Here is a 20000-nt window from a genome sequence, read left to right on the forward strand (position 1 = left end):
CCAGTCCATTAGCCAGGACAGCGGTCTGTGGCTGCTGGACAAGATCAAGAGAAAAACCTCTTACCTGATGGCACCCACGGTGCTTCTTTTGATTAGCGGCAAGTCGCACATGTAATGTTGCTCCAGAATAGATAATCTAAAGAACAGTCAAAGATAAAGTAAGTTTGGTCCTAGAAAATCGCTCCATCACATATCACTGTCATGGGGAATAGACTAGTAAACATGCAAATTGAACAACAAAGATAAAAGGTCAAAAAGTTATTGAAACATAGACGTAGTCGGCAGGATTTGAACCTGCGCGGTGAGACCCCAATGGGTTTCTAGTCCATCGCCTTAACCACTCGGCCACGACTACTCAGACGGCAAGCTGTTATGAGTTTCACACACGTTTTCTAATAGCTCCATGATCAAGCTCAGTGATCAACCCTCTGGAAGACATCTCAGAAAAAGAAAAGAAAATACAAGGTCTCAGTAAAATGCAAAAATCTGATTTAAATTCATCATCCATGGGAACCATTCACAGTTTAAAGCTTTTCCCTCTACATAATGTGGATTTGGAGTCAGTCAGCTCCAAAAACATCTTTAAAAATAATCCAAAAATGCTGAGAAGACTGAACATAATCATTTCCAAGTAAAAAAGACTTGATGTTCATTTGATCAGGCTTTGGAGCGTCTATTAACCATCTCAAGTTTCCAAAAATGTCCAGCGGTTAACTGAAATTACCATATCAATCTTCAGCTGTTTTTCACTTTGAACAGCTCCATACCTATAATACAAGTCAACGGTAAGGTTCGAAAGACCCTATAAAGGGTCCTGATTGACTTTTGTGTGCTACAAAAAAAGCCACAAAACACATTCAAAAGACGCCGGAAAATTTTTTTAGAAAAACACCACCAAAAATGTTTATAAGGCACTTTAGGAAATTCTGGAAAACACAAGAAAAGATGGCTTAGAGAAAAATCAAAAACACTTCCTGAAGCCATTTTGGCTTCAAATCCTTGTCAGATTCACCCACTTGGAAAGAGTGTTATGTGAATATTGACTCAAGTCACAGAGTATGAGATTGCTTGGTATGACATAGACAATGAGTGACATAGACAATTTTAATTTTTGCTAATCCTACTTGATTGACAGCTTTGACCATGGTATTCCATGAATCCTTGAACTCTTTTTTTGTCTTTTATTATGTGGATTTTAAATTGCTTGTTTCATCATAAACATTGGGCATCGTCGATCTGAGTGCAGATGGAAAAATCAAAATGTGTGCCCAGGTTCCACTGAGATTTGAACTCAGATAACAGGATTCAAAGTCCAGAGTGCTAACCATTACACCATGGAACCAACCATTACACAGTCATGGCTGCGGCTTGTTGTGCTGAATAAAGCATATGAAATCGTGAACGATGGCGAAAACAGGCTCCAAAGCTGCAGTGCAAATCTGCAATCATACACAATGGTAAATTGATATCTTATAACCTTTCATTCCACAAATTTACCAACATTTCCACGATATCACATCTAGGACAGTTTGAAATGTTGATGAAAAGTGGCTAGTAAAAAGATTGCTGCATCTGTTACTTGGAAAAAGTGTGAAAAAAATAAATTGCAAAACTTATACTGTTAGAAAACTGTTCATCCAGTAGTTGATAAAGATTAGCATTGCATGGTAAAAGGCTTCAACTGAGAGATAATTTAAGGTTTGTGCAAATCAAAGTGCATGTCCCAGTCCATTAGCCAGGACAGCGGTCTGTGGCTGCTGGACAAGATCAAGAGAAAAACCTCTTACCTGATGGCACCCACGGTGGTTCTTTTGATTAGCGGCAAGTCGCACATGTAATGTTGCTCCAGAATAGATTATCTAAAGAACAGTCAAAGATAAAGTCAGTTTGGTCCTAGAAACTCGCTCCATCACAGATCACTGTCATGGGGAATAGACTAGTAAACATGCAAATTGAACAACAAAGATAAAAGGTCAAAAAGTTTTTGAAACATAGACGTAGTCAGCAGGATTTGAACCTGCGCGGGAAGACCCCAATAGATTTCTAGTGCATCGCCTTAACCACTCGGCCACGACTACTCGGACGTCAAGCTGTTTTGAGTTTCACACATGTTTTCTAATAGCACCATGATCAAGCTCAGTGATCAACCCTCTGGAAGACATCTCAGAAAATGAAAAGAAAATACAAGGTCTCAGTAAAATGCAAAAATCTGATTTAAAGTCATCATCAATGGGAACCATTCACAGTTTAAAGCTTTTCCCTCTTCATAATGTGGATTTGGAGTCAGTCAGCTCCAAAAACATCTTTAAAAATAATCCAAAAATGCTGAGAAGACTGAACATAATCATTTCCAAGTAAAAAAGACTTGATGTTCATTTGATCAGGCTTTGGAGCGTCTATTAACCATCTCAAGTTTCCAAAAATGTCCAGTGGTTAACTGAAATTACCATATCAATCTTCAGATGTTTTTCACTTTGAACAGCTCCATACCTATAATACAAGTCAACGGTAAGGTTCGAAAGACCCTATAAAGGGTCCTGATTGACTTTTGTGTGCTACAAAAAAAGCCACAAAACACATTCAAAAGACGCCGAAAAGAATTTTTAGAAAAACACCACCAAAAATGTTTATAAGGCACTTTAGGAAATTCTGGAAAACACAAGAAAAGATGGCTTAGAGAAAAATCAAAAACACTTCCTGAAGCCATTTTGGCTTCAAATCCTTGTCAGATTCACCCACTTGGAAAGAGTGTTATGTGAATATTGACTCAAGTCACAGAGTATGAGATTGCTTGGTATGACATAGACAATTTTAATTTTTGCTAATCCTACTTGATTGACAGCTTTGACCATGGTATTCCATGAATCCTTGAACTCTTTTTTTGTCTTTTATTATGTGGATTTTAAATTGCTTGTTTCTTCATAAACATTGGGCATCGTCGATCTGAGTGCAGATGGAAAAATCGAAATGTGTGCCCAGGTTCCACTGAGATTTGAATTCAGATCACAGGATTCAAAGTCCAGAGTGCTAACAATTACACCATGGAACCAACCATTACACAGTCATGGCTGCGGCTTGTTGTGCTGAATAAAGCATATGAAATCGTGAACGATGGCGAAAACAGGCTCCAAAGCTGCAGTGCAAATCTGCAATCATACACAATGGTAAATTGATATCTTATAACCTCTCATTCCACAAATTTACCAACATTTCCACGATATCACAGCTAGGACAGTTTGAAATGTTGATGAAAAGTGGCTAGTAAAAAGATTGCTGTATCTGTTACTTGGAAAAAGTGTGAAAAAAATAAATTGCAAAACTTATACTTTTAGAAAACTGTTCATCCAGTAGTTGATAAAGATTAGCATTGCATGGTAAAAGGCTTCATCTGAGAGATAATTTAAGGTTTGTGCAAATCAAAGTGCATGTCCCAGTCCATTAGCCAGGACAGCGGTCTGTGGCTGCTGGACAAGATCAAGAGAAAAACCTCTTACCTGATGGCACCCACGGTGCTTCTTTTGATTAGCGGCAAGTCGCACATGTAATGTTGCTCCAGAATAGATTATCTAAAGAACAGTCAAAGATAAAGTCAGTTTGGTCCTAGAAACTCGCTCCATAACAGATCACTGTCATGGGGAATAGACTAGTAAAGATGCAAATTGAACAACAAAGATAAAAGGTCAAAAACTTATTGAAACATAGACGTAGTCGGCAGGATTTGAACCTGCGCGGGAAGACCCCAATAGATTTCTAGTCCATCGCCTTAACCACTCGGCCACGACTACTCGGACGTCAAGCTGTTTTGAGTTTCACACATGTTTTCTAATAGCACCATGATCAAGCTCAGTGATCAACCCTCTGGAAGACATCTCAGAAAATGAAAAGAAAATACAAGGTCTCAGTAAAATGCAAAAATCTGATTTAAAGTCATCATCAATGGGAACCATTCACAGTTTAAAGCTTTTCCCTCTTCATAATGTGGATTTGGAGTCAGTCAGCTCCAAAAACATCTTTAAAAATAATCCAAAAATGCTGAGAAGACTGAACATAATCATTTCCAAGTAAAAAAGACTTGATGTTCATTTGATCAGGCTTTGGAGCGTCTATTAACCATCTCAAGTTTCCAAAAATGTCCAGCGGTTAACTGAAATTACCATATCAATCTTCAGCTGTTTTTCACTTTGAACAGCTCCATACCTATAATACAAGTCAACGGTAAGGTTCGAAAGACCCTATAAAGGGTCCTGATTGACTTTTGTGTGCTACAAAAAAAGCCACAAAACACATTCAAAAGACGCCGAAAAGAATTTTTAGAAAAACACCACCAAAAATGTTTATAAGGCACTTTAGGAAATTCTGGAAAACACAAGAAAAGATGGCTTAGAGAAAAATCAAAAACACTTACTGAAGCCATTTTGGCTTCAAATCCTTGTCAGATTCACCCACTTGGAAAGAGTGTTATGTGAATATTGACTCAAGTCACAGAGTATGAGATTGCTTGGTATGACATAGACAATGAGTGACATAGACAATTTTAATTTTTGCTAATCCTACTTGATTGACAGCTTTGACCATGGTATTCCATGAATCCTTGGACTCTTTTTTTGTCTTTTATTATGTGGATTATAAATTGCTTGTTTCATCATAAACATTGGGCATCGTCGATCTGAGTGCAGATGGCAAAATCGAAATGTGTGCCCAGGTTTCACTGAGATTTGAATTCAGATAACAGGATTCAAAGTCCAGAGTGCTAACCATTACACCATAGAACCAACCATTACACAGTCATGTCTGCGGCTTGTTGTGCTGAATAAAGCATATGAAATCGTGAACGATGGCGAAAACAGGCTCCAAAGCTGCAGTGCAAATCTGCAATCATACACAATGGTAAATTGATTTCTTATAACCTTTCATTCCACAAATTTACCAACATTTCCACGATATCACAGCTAGGACAGTTTGAAATGTTGATGAAAAGTGGCTAGTAAAAAGATTGCTGTATCTGTTACTTGGAAAAAGTGTGAAAAAAATAAATTGCAAAACTTATACTGTTAGAAAACTGTTCATCCAGTAGTTGATAAAGATTAGCATTGCATGGTAAAAGGCTTCATCTGAGAGATAATTTAAGGTTTGTGCAAATCAAAGTGCATGTCCCAGTCTATTAGCCAGGACAGCGGTCTGTGGCTGCTGGACAAGATCAAGAGAAAAACCTCTTACCTGATGGCACCCACGGTGCTTCTTTTGATTAGCGGCAAGTCGCACATGTAATGTTGCTCCAGAATAGATTATCTAAAGAACAGTCAAAGATAAAGTCAGTTTGGTCCTAGAAACTCGCTCCATCACAGATCACTGTCATGGGGAATAGACTAGTAAACATGCAAATTGAACAACAAAGATAAAAGGTCAAAAACTTTTTGAAACATAGACGTAGTCGGCAGGATTTGAACCTGCGCGGGGAGACCCCAATGGATTTCTAGTCCATCGCTTTAAGCACTCGGCCACGACTACTCGGACGTCAAGTTGTTATGAGTTTCAAACATGTTTTCTAATAGCACCATGATCAAGCTCAGTGATCAACCCTCTGGAAGACATCTCAGAAAATGAAAAGAAAATACAAGGTCTCAGTAAAATGCAAAAATCTGATTTAACGTCATCATCAATGGGAACCATTCACAGTTTAAAGCTTTTCCCTCTTCATAATGTGGATTTGGAGTCAGTCAGCTCCAAAAACATCTTTAAAAATAATCCAAAAATGCTGAGAAGACTGAACATAATCATTTCCAAGTAAAAAAGACTTGATGTTCATTTGATCAGGCTTTGGAGCGTCTATTAACCATCTCAAGTTTCCAAAAATGTCCAGCAGTTAACTGAAATTACCATATCAATCTTCAGCTGTTTTTCACTTTGAACAGCTCCATACCTATAATACAAGTCAACGGTAAGGTTCGAAAGACCCTATAAAGGGTCCTGATTGACTTTTGTGTGCTACAAAAAAAGCCACAAAACACATTCAAAAGACGCCGAAAAGAATTTTTAGAAAAACACCATCAAAAATGTTTATAAGGCACTTTAGGAAATTCTGGAAAACACAAGAAAAGATGGCTTAGAGAAAAATCAAAAACACTTCCTGAAGCCATTTTGGCTTCAAATCCTTGTCAGATTCACCCACTTGGAAAAAATGTTATGTGAATATTGACTCAAGTCACAGAGTATGAGATTGCTTGGTATGACATAGACAATTTTAATTTTTGCTAATCCTACTTGATTGACAGCTTTGGTGTTCCATGAATCCTTGAACTCTTTTTTTGTCTTTTATTATGTGGATTTTAAATTGCTTGTTTCATCATAAACATTGGGCATCGTCGATCTGAGTGCAGATGGAAAAATCGAAATGTGTGCCCAGGTACCACTGAGATTTGAACTCAGATCACAGAATTCAAAGTCCAGAGTGCTAACCATTACACCATGGAACCAACCATTACACAGTCATGGCTGCGGCTTGTTGTGCTGAATAAAGCATATGAAATCGTGAACGATGGCGAAAACAGGCTCCAAAGCTGCAGTGCAAATCTGCAATCATACACAATGGTAAATTGATATTTTATAACCTTTCATTCCACAAGTTTACCAACATTTCCACGATATCACAGCTAGGACAGTTTGAAATGTTGATGAAAAGTGGCTAGTAAAAAGATTGCTGTATCTGTTACTTGGAAAAAGTGTGAAAAAAATAAATTGCAAAACTTATACTGTTAGAAAACTGTTCATCCAGTATTTGATAAAGATTAGTATTGCATGGTAAAAGGCTTCATCTGAGAGATAATTTAAGGTTTGTGCAAATCAAAGTGCATGTCCCAGTCCATTAGCCAGGACAGAGGTCTGTGGCTGCTGGACAAGATCAAGAGAAAAACCTCTTACCTGATGGCACCCACGGTGCTTCTTTTGATTAGCGGCAAGTCGCACATGTAATGTTGCTCCAGAATAGATTATCTAAAGAACAGTCAAAGATAAAGTCAGTTTGGTCCAAGAAACTCGCTCCATCACAGATCACTGTCATGGGGAATAGACTAGTAAACATGCAAATTGAACAACAGAGATAAAAGGTCAAAAAGTTATTGAAACATAGACGTAGTCAGCAGGATTTGCACCTGCGCGGGGAGACCCCAATGGATTTCTTGCCCATCGCCTTAACCACTCGGACACGACTACTCGGACTTCAAGCTGTTATGAGTTTCACACACGTTTTCTAATAGCACCATGATCAAGCTCAGTGATCAACCCTCTGGAAGACATCTCAGAAAATGAAAAGAAAATACAAGGTCTCAGTAAAATGCAAAAATCTGATTTAAAGTCATCATCAATGGGAACCATTCACAGTTTAAAGCTTTTCCCTCTTCATAATGTGGATTTGGAGTCAGTCAGCTCTGAAATTAGAACTGAAATTACCATATCAATCTTTAGCTGTTTTTCACTTTGAACAGCTCCATACCTATACTACACGTCAACGGTAAGGTTCGAAAGACCCTATAAAGGGTCCTGAATGACTTTTGTGTGCTACAAGAAAAGCCACAAAACACATTCAAAAGACGCCGAAAAGAATTTTTAGAAAAACACCACCAAAAATGTTTATAAGGCACTTTAGGAAATTCTGGAAAACACAAGAAAAGATGTCTTAGAGAAAAATCAAAAACACTTCCTGAAGCCATTTTGGCTTCAAATCCTTGTCAGATTCACCCACTTGGAAAGAGTGTTATGTGAATATTGACTCAAGTCACAGAGTATGAGATTGCTTGGTATGACATAGACAATGAGTGACATAGACAATTTTAATTTTTGCTAATCCTACTTGATTGACTGCTTTGACCTTGGTATTCCATGAATCCTTGAACTTTTTTTTGTCTTTTATTATGTGGATTTTAAATTGCTTGTTTCATCTTAAACATTGGGCATCGTCGATCTGAGTGCAGATGGAAAAATCGAAATGTGTGCCCAGGTTCCACTGAGATTTGAACTCAGATCACTGGATTCAAAGTCAAGAGTGCTAACCATAACATCATGGAACCAACCATGCCTCAGACATGGCTGCGGCTTGTTGTGCTGAATAAAGCATATGAAATCGTGAACGATGGCGAAAACAGGCTCCAAAGCTGCAGTGCAAACCTGCATTCATACACAATGGTAAATTGATATCTTATAACCTTTCATTCCACAAATTTACCAACATTTCCACGATATCACAGCTAGCGCAGTTTGAAATGTTGATGAAAAGTGGCTAGTGAAAAGATTGCTGTATCTGTTACTTGGAAAAAGTGTGAAAAAAATAAATTGCAAAACTTATACTGTTAGAAAACTGTTCATCCAGTAGTCGATAAAGATTAGCATTGCATGGTAAAAGGCTTCATCTGAGAGATAATTTAAGGTTTGTGCAAATCAAAGTGCATGTCCCAGTCCATTAGCCAGGACAGCGGTCTGTGGCTGCTGGACAAGATCAAGAGAAAATCCTCTTACCTGATGGCACCCACGGTGCTTCTTTTGATTAGCGGCAAGTAGCACATGTAATGTTGCTACAGAATAGATTATCTAAAGAACAGTCAAAGATAAAGTCAGTTTGGTCGAGGAAACTCGCTCCATCACAGATCACTGTCATGGGGAATAGACTAGTAAACATGCAAATTGAACAACAAAGATAAAAGGTCAAAAAAATATTGAAACATAGACATAATCGGCAGGATTTGAACCTGCGCGGGGAGACCCCAATGGATATCTAGTCCATCGCCTTAACCACTCCGCCACGACTACTCAGACGTCAAGCTGTTATGAGTTTCACACACGTTTTCTAATAGCACCATGATCAAGCTCAGTGATCAACCCTCTGGAAGACATCTCAGAAAATGAAAAGAAAATACAAGGTCTCAGTAAAATGCAAAAATCTGATTTAAAGTCATCATCAATGGGAACCATTCACAGTTTAAAGCTTTTCCCTCTTCATAATGTGGATTTGGAGTCAGTCAGCTCCAAAAACATCCTTAAAAATAATCCGAAAATGCTGAGAAGACTGAAAATAATCATTTCCAAGTAAAAAAGACTTGGTGTTCATTTGATCAGGCTTTGGAGCGTATATTAACCATGTCAAGTTTCCAAAAATGTCCAGCGGTTAACTGAAATTACCATATCAATCTTCAGATGTTTTTCACTTTGAACAGCTCCATACCTATACTACAAGTCAACGGTAAGGTTCGAAAGACCCTATAAAGGGTCCTGATTGACTTTTGTGTGCTACAAAAAAAGCCACAAAACACATTAAAAAGACGCCGAAAAGAATTTTTAGAAAAACACCACCAAAAATGTTTATAAGGCACTTTAGGAAATTCTGGAAAACACAAGAAAAGATGGCTTAGAGAAAAATCAAAAACACTTCCTGAAGCCATTTTGGCTTCAAATCCTTGTCAGATTCACCCACTTGGAAAGAGTGTTATGTGAATATTGACTCAAGTCACAGAGTATGAGATTGCTTGGTATGACATAGACAATGAGTGATATAGACAATTTTAATTTTTGCTAATCCTACTTGATTGACAGCTTTGACCATGGTATTCCATGAATCCTTGAACTCTTTTTTTGTCTTTTATTATGTGGATTTTAAATTGCTTGTTTCATCATAAACATTGGGCATCGTCGATCTGAGTGCAGATGGAAAAATCAAAATGAGTGCTCAGGTTCCACTGAGTTTTGAACTCAGATCACTGGATTCAAAGTCCAGAGTGCTAACCATTACACCATGGAACCAACCATGCCTCAGACATGGCTGCGGCTTGTTGTGCTGAATAAAGCATATGAAATCGTGAACGATGGCGAAAACAGGCTCCAAAGCTGCAGTGCAAATCTGCATTCATACACAATGGTAAATTGATATCTTATAACCTTTCATTCCACAAATTTACCAACATTTCCACGATATCTCAGCTAGCGCATTTTGAAATGTTGATGAAAAGTGGCTAGTAAAAAGATTGCTGTATCTGTTACTTGGAAAAAGTGTGAAAACAATAAATTGCAAAACTTATACTGTTAGAAAACTGTTCATCCAGTAGTCGATAAAGATTAGCATTGCATGGTAAAAGGCTTCATCTGAGAGATAATTTAAGGTTTGTGCAAATCAAAGTGCATGTCCCAGTCCATTAGCCAGGAGAGCGGTCTGTGGCTGCTGGACAAGATCAAGAGAAAAACCTCTTACCTGATGGCACCCACGGTGATTCTTTTCATTAGCGGCAAGTCGCACATGTAATGTTGCTCCAGAATAGATTATCTAAAGAACAGTCAAAGATAAAGTCAGTTTGGTCCTGGAAACTCGCTCCATCACAGATCACTGTCATGGGGAATAGACTAGTAAACATGCAAATTGAACAACAAAGATAAAAGGTCAAAAAGTTATTGAAACATAGACATAGTCGGCAGGATTTGCACCTGCGCGGGGAGACCCCAATGGATTTCTTGCCCATCGCCTTAACCACTCGGCCACGACTACTCGGCCTTCAAGCTGTTATGAGTTTCACACACGTTTTCTAATAGCACCATGATCAAGCTCAGTGATCAACCCTCTGGAAGACATCTCAGAAAATGAAAAGAAAATACAAGGTCTCAGTAAAATGCAAAAATCTGATTTAAAGTCATCATCAATGGGAACCATTCACAGTTTAAAGCTTTTCCCTTTTCATAATGTGGATTTGGAGTCAGTCAGCTCCAAAAACATCCTTAAAAATAATCCGAAAATGCTGAGAAGACTGAACATAATCATTTCCAAGTAAAAAAGACTTGATGTTCATTTGATCAGGCTTTGGAGCGTCTATTAACCATGTCAAGTTTCCTAAAATGTCCAGCGGTTAACTGAAATTACCATATCAATCTTCAGCTGTTTTTCACTTTGAACAGCTCCATACTTATACTACAAGTCAACGGTAAGGTTCGAAAGACCCTATAAAGGGTCCTGAATGACTTTTGTGTGCTACAAAAAAAGCCACAAAACACATTCAAAAGACGCCGAAAAGAATTTTTAGAAAAACACCACCAAAAATGTTTATAAGGCACTTTAGGAAATTCTGAAAAACACAAGAAAAGATGGCTTAGAGAAAAATCAAAAACACTTCCTGAAGCCATTTTGGCTTCAAATCCTTGTCAGATTCACCCACTTGGAAAGAGTGTTATGTGAATATTGACTCAAGTCACAGTGTATGAGATTGCTTGGTAAGACATAGACAATGAGTGATATAGACAATTTTAATTTTTGCTAATACTACTTGATTGACTGCTTTGACCATGGTATTCCATGGATCCTTGAACTCTTTTTTTGTCTTTTATTATGTGTATTTTAAATTGCTTGTTTCATCATAAACATTGGGCATCGTCGATCTGAGTGCAGATGGAAAAATCGAAATGTGTGCCCAGGTTCCACTGAGATTTGAACTCGGATCACTGGATTCAAAGTCCAGAGTGCTAACCATTACACCATGGAACCAACCATGCCTCAGACATGGCTGCGGCTTGTTGTGCTGAATAAAGCATATGAAATCGTGAACGATGGCGAAAACAGGCTCCAAAGCTGCAGTGCAAATCTGCATTCATACACAATGGTAAATTGATATCTTATAACCTTTCATTCCACAAATTTACCAACATTTCCATGATATCTCAGCTAGCGCATTTTGAAATGTTGATGAAAAGTGGCTAGTAAAAAGATTGCTGTATCTGTTACTTGGAAAAAGTGTGAAAACAATAAATTGCAAAACTTATACTGTTAGAAAACTGTTCATCCAGTAGTCGATAAAGATTAGCATTGCATGGTAAAAGGCTTCATCTGAGAGATAATTTAAGGTTTGTGCAAATCAAAGTGCATGTCCCAGTCCATTAGCCAGGAGAGCGGTCTGTGGCTGCTGGACAAGATCAAGAGAAAAACCTCTTACCTGATGGCACCCACGGTGCTTCTTTTCATTAGCGGCAAGTCGCACATGTAATGTTGCTCCAGAATAGATTATCTAAAGAACAGTCAAAGATAAAGTCAGTTTGGTCCTGGAAACTCGCTCCATCACAGATCACTGTCATGGGGAATAGACTAGTAAACATGCAAATTGAACAACAAAGATAAAAGGTCAAAAAGTTATTGAAACATTGACGTAGTCGGCAGGATTTGCACCTGCGCGGGGAGACCCCAATGGATTTCTTGCCCATCGCCTTAACCACTCGGCCACGACTACTCGGCCTTCAAGCTGTTATGAGTTTCACACACGTTTTCTAATAGTACCATGATCAAGCTCAGTGATCAACCCTCTGGAAGACATCTCAGAAAATGAAAAGAAAATACAAGGTCTCAGTAAAATGCAAAAATCTGATTTAAAGTCATCATCAATGGGAACCATTCACAGTTTAAAGCTTTTCCCTTTCATAATGTGGATTTGGAGTCAGTCAGCTCCAAAAACATCCTTAAAAATAATCCGAAAATGCTGAGAAGACTGAACATAATAATTTCCAAGTAAAAAAGACTTGATGTTCATTTGATCAGGCTTTGGAGCGTCTATTAACCATGTCAAGTTTCCAAAAATGTCCAGCGGTTAACTGAAATTACCATATCAATCTTCAGCTGTTTTTCACTTTGAACAGCTCCATACCTATACTACAAGTCAACGGTAAGGTTCGAAAGACCCTATAAAGGGTCCTGATTGACTTTTGAGTGCTACAAAAAAAGCCACAAAACACATTCAAAAGACGCCGAAAAGAATTTTTAGAAAAACACCACCAAAAATGTTTATAAGGCACTTTAGGAAATTCTGGAAAACACAAGAAAAGATGGCTTAGAGAAAAATCAAAAACACTTCCTGAAGCCATTTTGGCTTCAAATCCTTGTCAGATTCACCCACTTGGAAAGAGTGTTATGTGAATATTGACTCAAGTCACAGAGTATGAGATTGCTTGGTATGACATAGACAATGAGTTTTGTTTCCTGAAGCTAATTTTACATTTTGCTTATCCTACTTGATTGATAGCTTTTGCAAAAATCTGATTTAAAGTCATCATTAGTGTTGAGAGATACCATTCGATACCCAAAAGTATCGTATCGGATGGTATCGCCCGATACAAAAAAAATATCGGGTATCGCCGATTCCGATACCGGAAGTCCCATTCAAGTCAATGGGACTTCCGGTATCGGAATTAAAAAAAGCCCTTTATTTCCTTGTTGGCTAATTCTACATAATTGAAAACAAATAAGAATCATGTAGAATGTATTGGTGGAGGAGACAAATAAAGGCATAGTGGTTTATTCAAATCACATGGCATAGCATTAATTCCAATTTTTTTTTTCAAGACGTTCGGAGTTAAAAAGATATTGACTATGTTAACCTTTTTTTTATATTTTGTCAGATATGTATGTTTCACAACTTCCATGCTCTTCACCTTCTTTTGTACTTCTCCCACACTTTCTCCTTCATGAACGCAGCAGTAGCATTTTTTTCATCAACTTTTTCTTCACCTTATTCATCTTCTTCTTCATCTTCTTCCCATTAATTTTTTTTTCCATTCTTCATATTCTTCTTATTCAGCTATTATTAACTTTAATATGCTATTTCTTCATCTTCTTCCTATGCTTCTTTGTTTTCATTTTCTTATGATGACAGGCATTCCTGTTGTACTTATCTATAAAAGTTATAAGATTACACCTTACGTTCTGCCTGTCACTAAAGATTTACAACAGGATTTGTCCGCGCTCAGTTTGGCCTGCAGCAGGGGCACCACGAGGAGGAACGGACTCACCCCCATTTACTGCTTAGTCTTCTTCTGCTTATAATTTTGATTTCTTCTATGCTGATTTTTAGTCTTATGCTTAATGTTCTTCTGCTTTCTGTTCTTCTGCTTTTGCTTCTTCTGCTTCTTGTTCTTCTGTCTTTTGTTCTGTATCTTGGTGGTTGTCTTCATGTTCTTTGTTCTCTTGGTCTTATTATTTAGGGTCATATTTCTGGTCTTCTTTGGTGTGGTCTTCAGGGTCGTCGTCATCAGGGTCGTCGTCATGGAGATCAATAAGGATTACCAAAGACAATTTCAAAAAGCTTGATCTTGGAAATGTAGCAGAAGGTACAAGAAGGCTGAGAAACTGGCGAGAACCAGCAGACAGTGCTGGCACCTGGATGGGTAGCAGAAGGAACAAGAGCCAATGGCACTACCGAGGACCAACTGACGGTGCTGGACCACGGTTACTAAGCAGAAGGTACCTGTGCTAAAAAGCACTACCAAGAACCAGCTGACGGTGCTGGACCTCGGATACCGAGATGGAGGCACCTAGGCCAAAGGCTGTGGCGAGCACCAGCAGACAGTGCTGGCACCCAGATGGGTAGCAGAAGGAACAAGAGCCAATGGCACTACCAAGGACCAACTGACGGTGCTGGACCACGGTTACTAAGCAGAAGGTACCTGTGCTAAAAAGCACTACCAAGGACCAGCTGACGGTGCTGGACTTCGGATACCGAGTTGGAGGCACCTAGGCCAAAGGCCCTGGCGAGAACCAGCAGACAGTGCTGGAACCCGGATGGGTGGCAGGAGGTACCCATTCAAAGCAAAGTAGCCAGGCCGCAAGCCGGCCGCAGTTACCGAAACCCACAGTCCTACAGGGGGTCCATGTCCCATTGGCACTACGGATCCAGCCTTCAGTGCCAGTTCCCGCAGCCCACATAGGAGTCACCTAAACTGCAGGCACCGTAGAGTCGGCTAACCCGGCCGCAAGACGACAGGACAACGGATTGGTGGCATAGTGACCTTGACACTACCCGGAAACAGCAGGCGTGCTGAAAACAGGCTGGGCAACAGGGAGTACCCGTGCCAAAGACACTGCTGAGAACCAGCTGACAGTGCTGGAACCCAGATGGGTAGCAAAAGCTACAAGAGCCAATGGCACTACCGAGGAACAGCTGACGGTGCTGGACCACGGTTACTAGGCAGGAGGTACCTGTGCTAGCAAGCACTGCCTTGGCAGTTGACGGTGGCAAGTCCAGCTAACGGTGCTGGACTTCGGATACCGAGATGGAGGCACCTAGGCCAAAGGCTGTGGCGAGAACTACTGAACGTGCAAACCACCCTTGGGGGTGAAGGGGTTAAGGTTTGTGCACATCAAAGCACATGTCCCAGTCCATCAGCCAGGACAGCGGTCTGTGGCTGCTGGACAAGATCAAGAGAAAAACCTCTTACATGATGGCACCCACGGTGCTTCTTTTGATTAGCGGCAAGTCGCACATGTAATGTTGCTCCAGAATAGATTATCTAAAGAACAGATAAAGATAAAGTCAGTTTGGTCCTAGAGACTCGCTCCATCACAGATCACTGTCATGGGGAATAGACTAGTAAACATGCAAATTGAACAACAAAGATAAAAGGTCAAAAAGTTATTGAAACATAGACGTCAGGATTTGAACCTGTGCGGGAAAACCCCAATGGATTTCTAGTCCATGTTAAAAACATGTGTGAAGTTCATAACAGCTTGACGTCCGAGTAGTCGTGGCCGAGTGGTTAAGGCGATGGACTTGAAATCCATTGGGGTCTCCCCGTGCAGTCTCCTGCCGACTACGTTTCAATAACTTTTTGACCTTTTATCTTTGTTGTTCAATTTGCATGTTTACTAGTCTATTCCCCATGACAGTGATCTGTGATGGAGCGAGTTTCTAGGACCAATCTGACTTTATCTTTGACTGTTCTTTAGATAATCTATTCTGGAGCAACATTACATGTGCGACTTGCTGCTAATCAAAAGAAGCACCGTGGGTGCCATCAGGTAAGAGGTTTTTCTCTTGATCTTGTCCAGCAGCCACAGACCTCTGTCCTGGCTAATGGACTGGGACATGCACTTTGATTTGCACAAACCTTAAATTATCTCTCAGATGAAGCCTTTTACCATGCAATGCTAATCTTTATCGACTACTGGATGAACAGTTTTCTAACATTATAAGTTTTGCAATTTATTTTTTTCACACTTTTTCCAAGTAACAGATGCAGCAATCTTTTTACTAGCCACTTTTCATCAACATTTCAAACTGCGCTAGCTGTGATATCGTGGAAATGTTGGTAAATTTGTGGAATGAAAGGTTATAAGATATCAATTTACCATTGTGTATGATTGCAGATTTGCACTGCAGCTTTGGAGCCTGTTTTCGCCATCGTTCACGATTTCATATGCTTTATTCAGCAAAACAAGCCGCAGCCATGATTGCGTCATGGTTGGTTCCATGGTGTAATGGTTAGCACTCTGGACTTTGAATCCAATAATCTGAGTTCAAATCTCAGTAGAACCTGGGCACATATTTCGATTTTTCCATCTGCACTCAGATCGACAATGCCCAATGTTGATGATGAAACAAGCAATTTAAAATCCACATAATAAAAGACAAAAAATGAGTTCAAGGATTCATGGAATACCATCGTCAAAGCAGTAGGATTAGGATCAAGTAGGATTAGCAAAAATTAAAATTGTCTATGTCACTCATTGTCTATGTCATACCAAACAATCTCATACTCTGTGACTTGAGTCAATATTCACATAACATGAAAAAAGACTTGATGTTCATTTGATCAGGCTTTGGAGCGTCTATTAACCATCTGAAGATTCCAAAAATGTCCAGCGGTTAACTGAAATTACCATATCAATCTTCAGCTGTTTTTCACTTTGAAAAGCTCCATACCTATAATACTAGTCAACGGTAAGGTTCGAAAGACCCTATAAAGGGTCCTGATTGACTTTTGTGTGCTACAAAAAAAGCCACAAAACACATTCAAAAGACGCCGAAAAGAATTTTTAGAAAAACACCACCAAAAATGTTTATAAGGCACTTTAGGAAATTCTGGAAAACACAAGAAAAGATGGCTTAGAGAAAAATCAAAAACACTTCCTGAAGCCATTTTGGCTTCAAATCCTTGTCAGATTCACCCACTTGGAAAGAGTGTTATGTGAATATTGACTCAAGTCACAGAGTATGAGATTGCTTGGTATGACATAGACAATGAGTGACATAGACAATTTTAATTTTTGCTAATCCTACTTGATTGACTGCTTTGACCATGGTATTCCATGAATCCTTGAACTCTTTTTTGGTCTTTTATTATGTGGATTTTAAATTGCTTGTTTCATCATAAACATTGGGCATCGTCGATCTGAGTGCAGATGGAAAAATTGAAATGTGTGCCCAGGTTACACTGAGTTTTGAATTCAGATAACAGGATTCAAAGTCCAGAGTGCTAACCATTACACCATGGAACCAACCATTACACAGTCATGGCTGCGGCTTGTTGTGCTGAATAAAGCATATGAAATTGTGAACGATGGCGAAAACAGGCTCCAAAGCTGCAGTGCAAATCTGCAATCATACACAATGGTAAATTGATATCTTATAACCTTTCATTCCACAAATTTACCAACATTTCCACGATATCACAGCTAGGACAGTTTGAAATGTTGATGAAAAGTGGCTAGTAAAAAGATTGCTGTATCTGTTACTTGGAAAAAGTGTGAAAAAAATAAATTGCAAAACTTATACTGTTAGAAAACTGTTCATCCAGTAGTTGATAAAGATTAGCATTGAATGGTAAAAGGCTTCATCTGAGAGATAATTTAAGTTTTGTGCAAATCAAAGTGTATGTCCCAGTCCATTAGCCAGAACAGCGGTCTGTGGCTGCTGGACAAGATCAAGAGAAAAACCTCTTACCTGATGGCACCCACGGTGCTTCTTTTGATTAGCGGCAAGTCGCACATGTAATGTTGCTCCAGAATAGATTATCTAAAGAACAGTCAAAGATAAAGTCAGTTTGGTCCTAGAAACTAGCTCCATCACAGATCACTGTCATGGGGAATAGACTAGTAAACATGCAAATTGAACAACAAAGGTAAAAGGTCAAAAAGTTTATGAAACATAGACGTAGTCGGCAGGATTTGAACCTGCGCGGTGAGACCCCAATGGCTTTCTAGTCCATCGCCTTAACCACTCGGCCACGACTACTCAGACGTCAAGCTGTTATGAGTTTCACACACCTTTTCTAATAGCTCCATGATCAAGCTCAGTGATCAACCCTCTGGAAGACATCTCAGAAAAAGAAAAGAGAATACAAGGTCTCAGTAAAATGCAAAAATCTGATTTAAATTCATCATCCATGGGAACCATTCACAGTTTAAAGCTTTTCCCTCTTCATAATGTGGATTTGGAGTCAGTCAGCTCCAAAAACATCTTTAAAAATAATCCAAAAATGCTGAGAAAACTGAACATAATCATTTCCAAGTAAAAAAGACTTGATGTTCATTTGATCAGGCTTTGGAGCGTCTATTAACCATCTCAAGTTTCCAAAAATGTCCAGCGGTTAACTGAAATTACCATATCAATCTTCAGCTGTTTTTCACTTTGAACAGCTCCATACCTATAATACAAGTCAAGGGTAAGGTTCGAAAGACCCTATAAAGGGTCCTGATTGACTTTTGTGTGCTACAAAAAAAGCCACAAAACACATTCAAAAGACGCCGAAAAGAATTTTTAGAAAAACACCACCAAAAATGTTTATAAGGCACTTTAGGAAATTCTGGAAAACACAAGAAAAGATGGCTTAGAGAAAAATCGAAAACACTTCCTGAAGCCATTTTGGCTTCAAATCCTTGTCAGATTCACCCACTTGGAAAGAGTGTTATGTGAATAATGAGATTGCTTGGTATGACATTGACAATGAGTGACATAAACAATTTTAATTTTGCTAATCCTACTTGATTGACAGCTTTGACCATGGTATTCCATGAATCCTTGAACTCTTTTTTTGTCTTTTATTATGTGGATTTTAAATTGCTTGTTTCATCATAAACATTGGGCATCGTCGATCTGAGTGCAGATGGAAAAATCGAAATATGTGCCCAGGTTCCACTGAGATTTGAATTCAGATCACATGATTCAAAGTCCAGAGTGCTAACCATTACACAGTCATGGCTGCGGCTTGTTGTGCAGAATAAAGCATATGAAATCGTGAACGATGGCGAAAACAGGCTCCAAAGCTGCAGTGCAAATCTGCAATCATACACAATGGTAAATTGATATCTTATAACCTTTCATTCCACAAATTTACCAACATTTCCACGATATCACAGCTAGGACAGTTTGAAATGTTGATGAAAAGTGGCTAGTAAAAAGATTGCTGTATCTGTTACTTGGAAAAAGTGTGAAAAAAATAAATTGCAAAACTTATACTGTTAGAAAACTGTTCATCCAGTAGTTGATAAAGATTAGCATTGCATGGTAAAAGGCTTCATCTGAGAGATAATTTAAGGTTTGTGCAAATCAAAGTGCATGTCCCAGTCCATTAGCCAGGACAGCGGTCTGTGGCTGCTGGACAAGATCAAGAGAAAAACCTCTTACCTGATGGCACCCACGGTGCTTCTTTTGATTAGCGGCAAGTCGCACATGTAATGTTGCTCCAGAATAGATTATCTAAAGAACAGTCAAAGATAAAGTCAGTTTGGTCCTAGAAACTCGCTCCATCACAGATCACTGTCATGGGGAATAGACTAGTAAACATGCAAATTGAACAACAAAGATAAAAGGTCAAAAAGTTATTGAAACATAGACGTAGTCGGCAGAATTGGAACCTGCGCGGGGAGACCCCAATGGATTTCAGACCACTCGGCCACGACTACTCAGACGTCAAGCTTTTATGAGTTTCACACATGTTTTCTAATAGCACCATGATCAAGCTCAGTGATCAACCCACTGGAAGACATCTCAGAAAATGAAAAGAAAATACAAGGTCTCAGTAAAATGCAAAATCTGATTTAAAGTCATCATCAATGGGAACCATTAACAGTTTAAAGCTTTTCCCTCTTCATAATGTGGATTTGGAGTCAGTCAGCTCCAAAAACATCCTTAAAAATAATCCAAAAATGCTGAGAAGACTGAACATAATCATTTCCAAGTAAAAAAGACTTGATGTTCATTTGATCAGGTTTTGGA

The 20000-nt window shown here is 38.9% G+C and overlaps 7 non-coding genes across 7 annotated transcripts; all 7 read right to left on the reverse strand.

The window, feature by feature from the left end:
- Window positions 1-273: 273 nt before the first annotated feature.
- Window positions 274-355, reverse strand: TRNAS-AGA (transfer RNA serine (anticodon AGA)). The gene has a single exon. It is a non-coding gene; the product is annotated as a tRNA-Ser (tRNA).
- Window positions 356-1270: 915 nt separating this feature from the next.
- TRNAQ-UUG (transfer RNA glutamine (anticodon UUG)) lies at window positions 1271-1342 on the reverse strand. The gene has a single exon. It is a non-coding gene; the product is annotated as a tRNA-Gln (tRNA).
- A 2361-nt stretch (window positions 1343-3703) lies between these two features.
- TRNAS-AGA (transfer RNA serine (anticodon AGA)) lies at window positions 3704-3785 on the reverse strand. Its single transcript has one exon. It is a non-coding gene; the product is annotated as a tRNA-Ser (tRNA).
- A 1641-nt stretch (window positions 3786-5426) lies between these two features.
- On the reverse strand, window positions 5427-5508 carry TRNAS-AGA (transfer RNA serine (anticodon AGA)). Its single transcript has one exon. It is a non-coding gene; the product is annotated as a tRNA-Ser (tRNA).
- A 4206-nt stretch (window positions 5509-9714) lies between these two features.
- TRNAQ-UUG (transfer RNA glutamine (anticodon UUG)) lies at window positions 9715-9786 on the reverse strand. The gene has a single exon. It is a non-coding gene; the product is annotated as a tRNA-Gln (tRNA).
- A 1651-nt stretch (window positions 9787-11437) lies between these two features.
- On the reverse strand, window positions 11438-11509 carry TRNAQ-UUG (transfer RNA glutamine (anticodon UUG)). Its single transcript has one exon. It is a non-coding gene; the product is annotated as a tRNA-Gln (tRNA).
- Window positions 11510-17935: 6426 nt separating this feature from the next.
- On the reverse strand, window positions 17936-18017 carry TRNAS-AGA (transfer RNA serine (anticodon AGA)). The gene has a single exon. It is a non-coding gene; the product is annotated as a tRNA-Ser (tRNA).
- Window positions 18018-20000: the final 1983 nt, after the last annotated feature.

This window comes from Dendrobates tinctorius, unplaced genomic scaffold, assembly GCF_039654945.1.
Source record: "Dendrobates tinctorius isolate UK_male_01 unplaced genomic scaffold, ASM3965494v1 ptg000048l, whole genome shotgun sequence".
Lineage (NCBI taxonomy): Eukaryota > Metazoa > Chordata > Amphibia > Anura > Dendrobatidae > Dendrobates > Dendrobates tinctorius.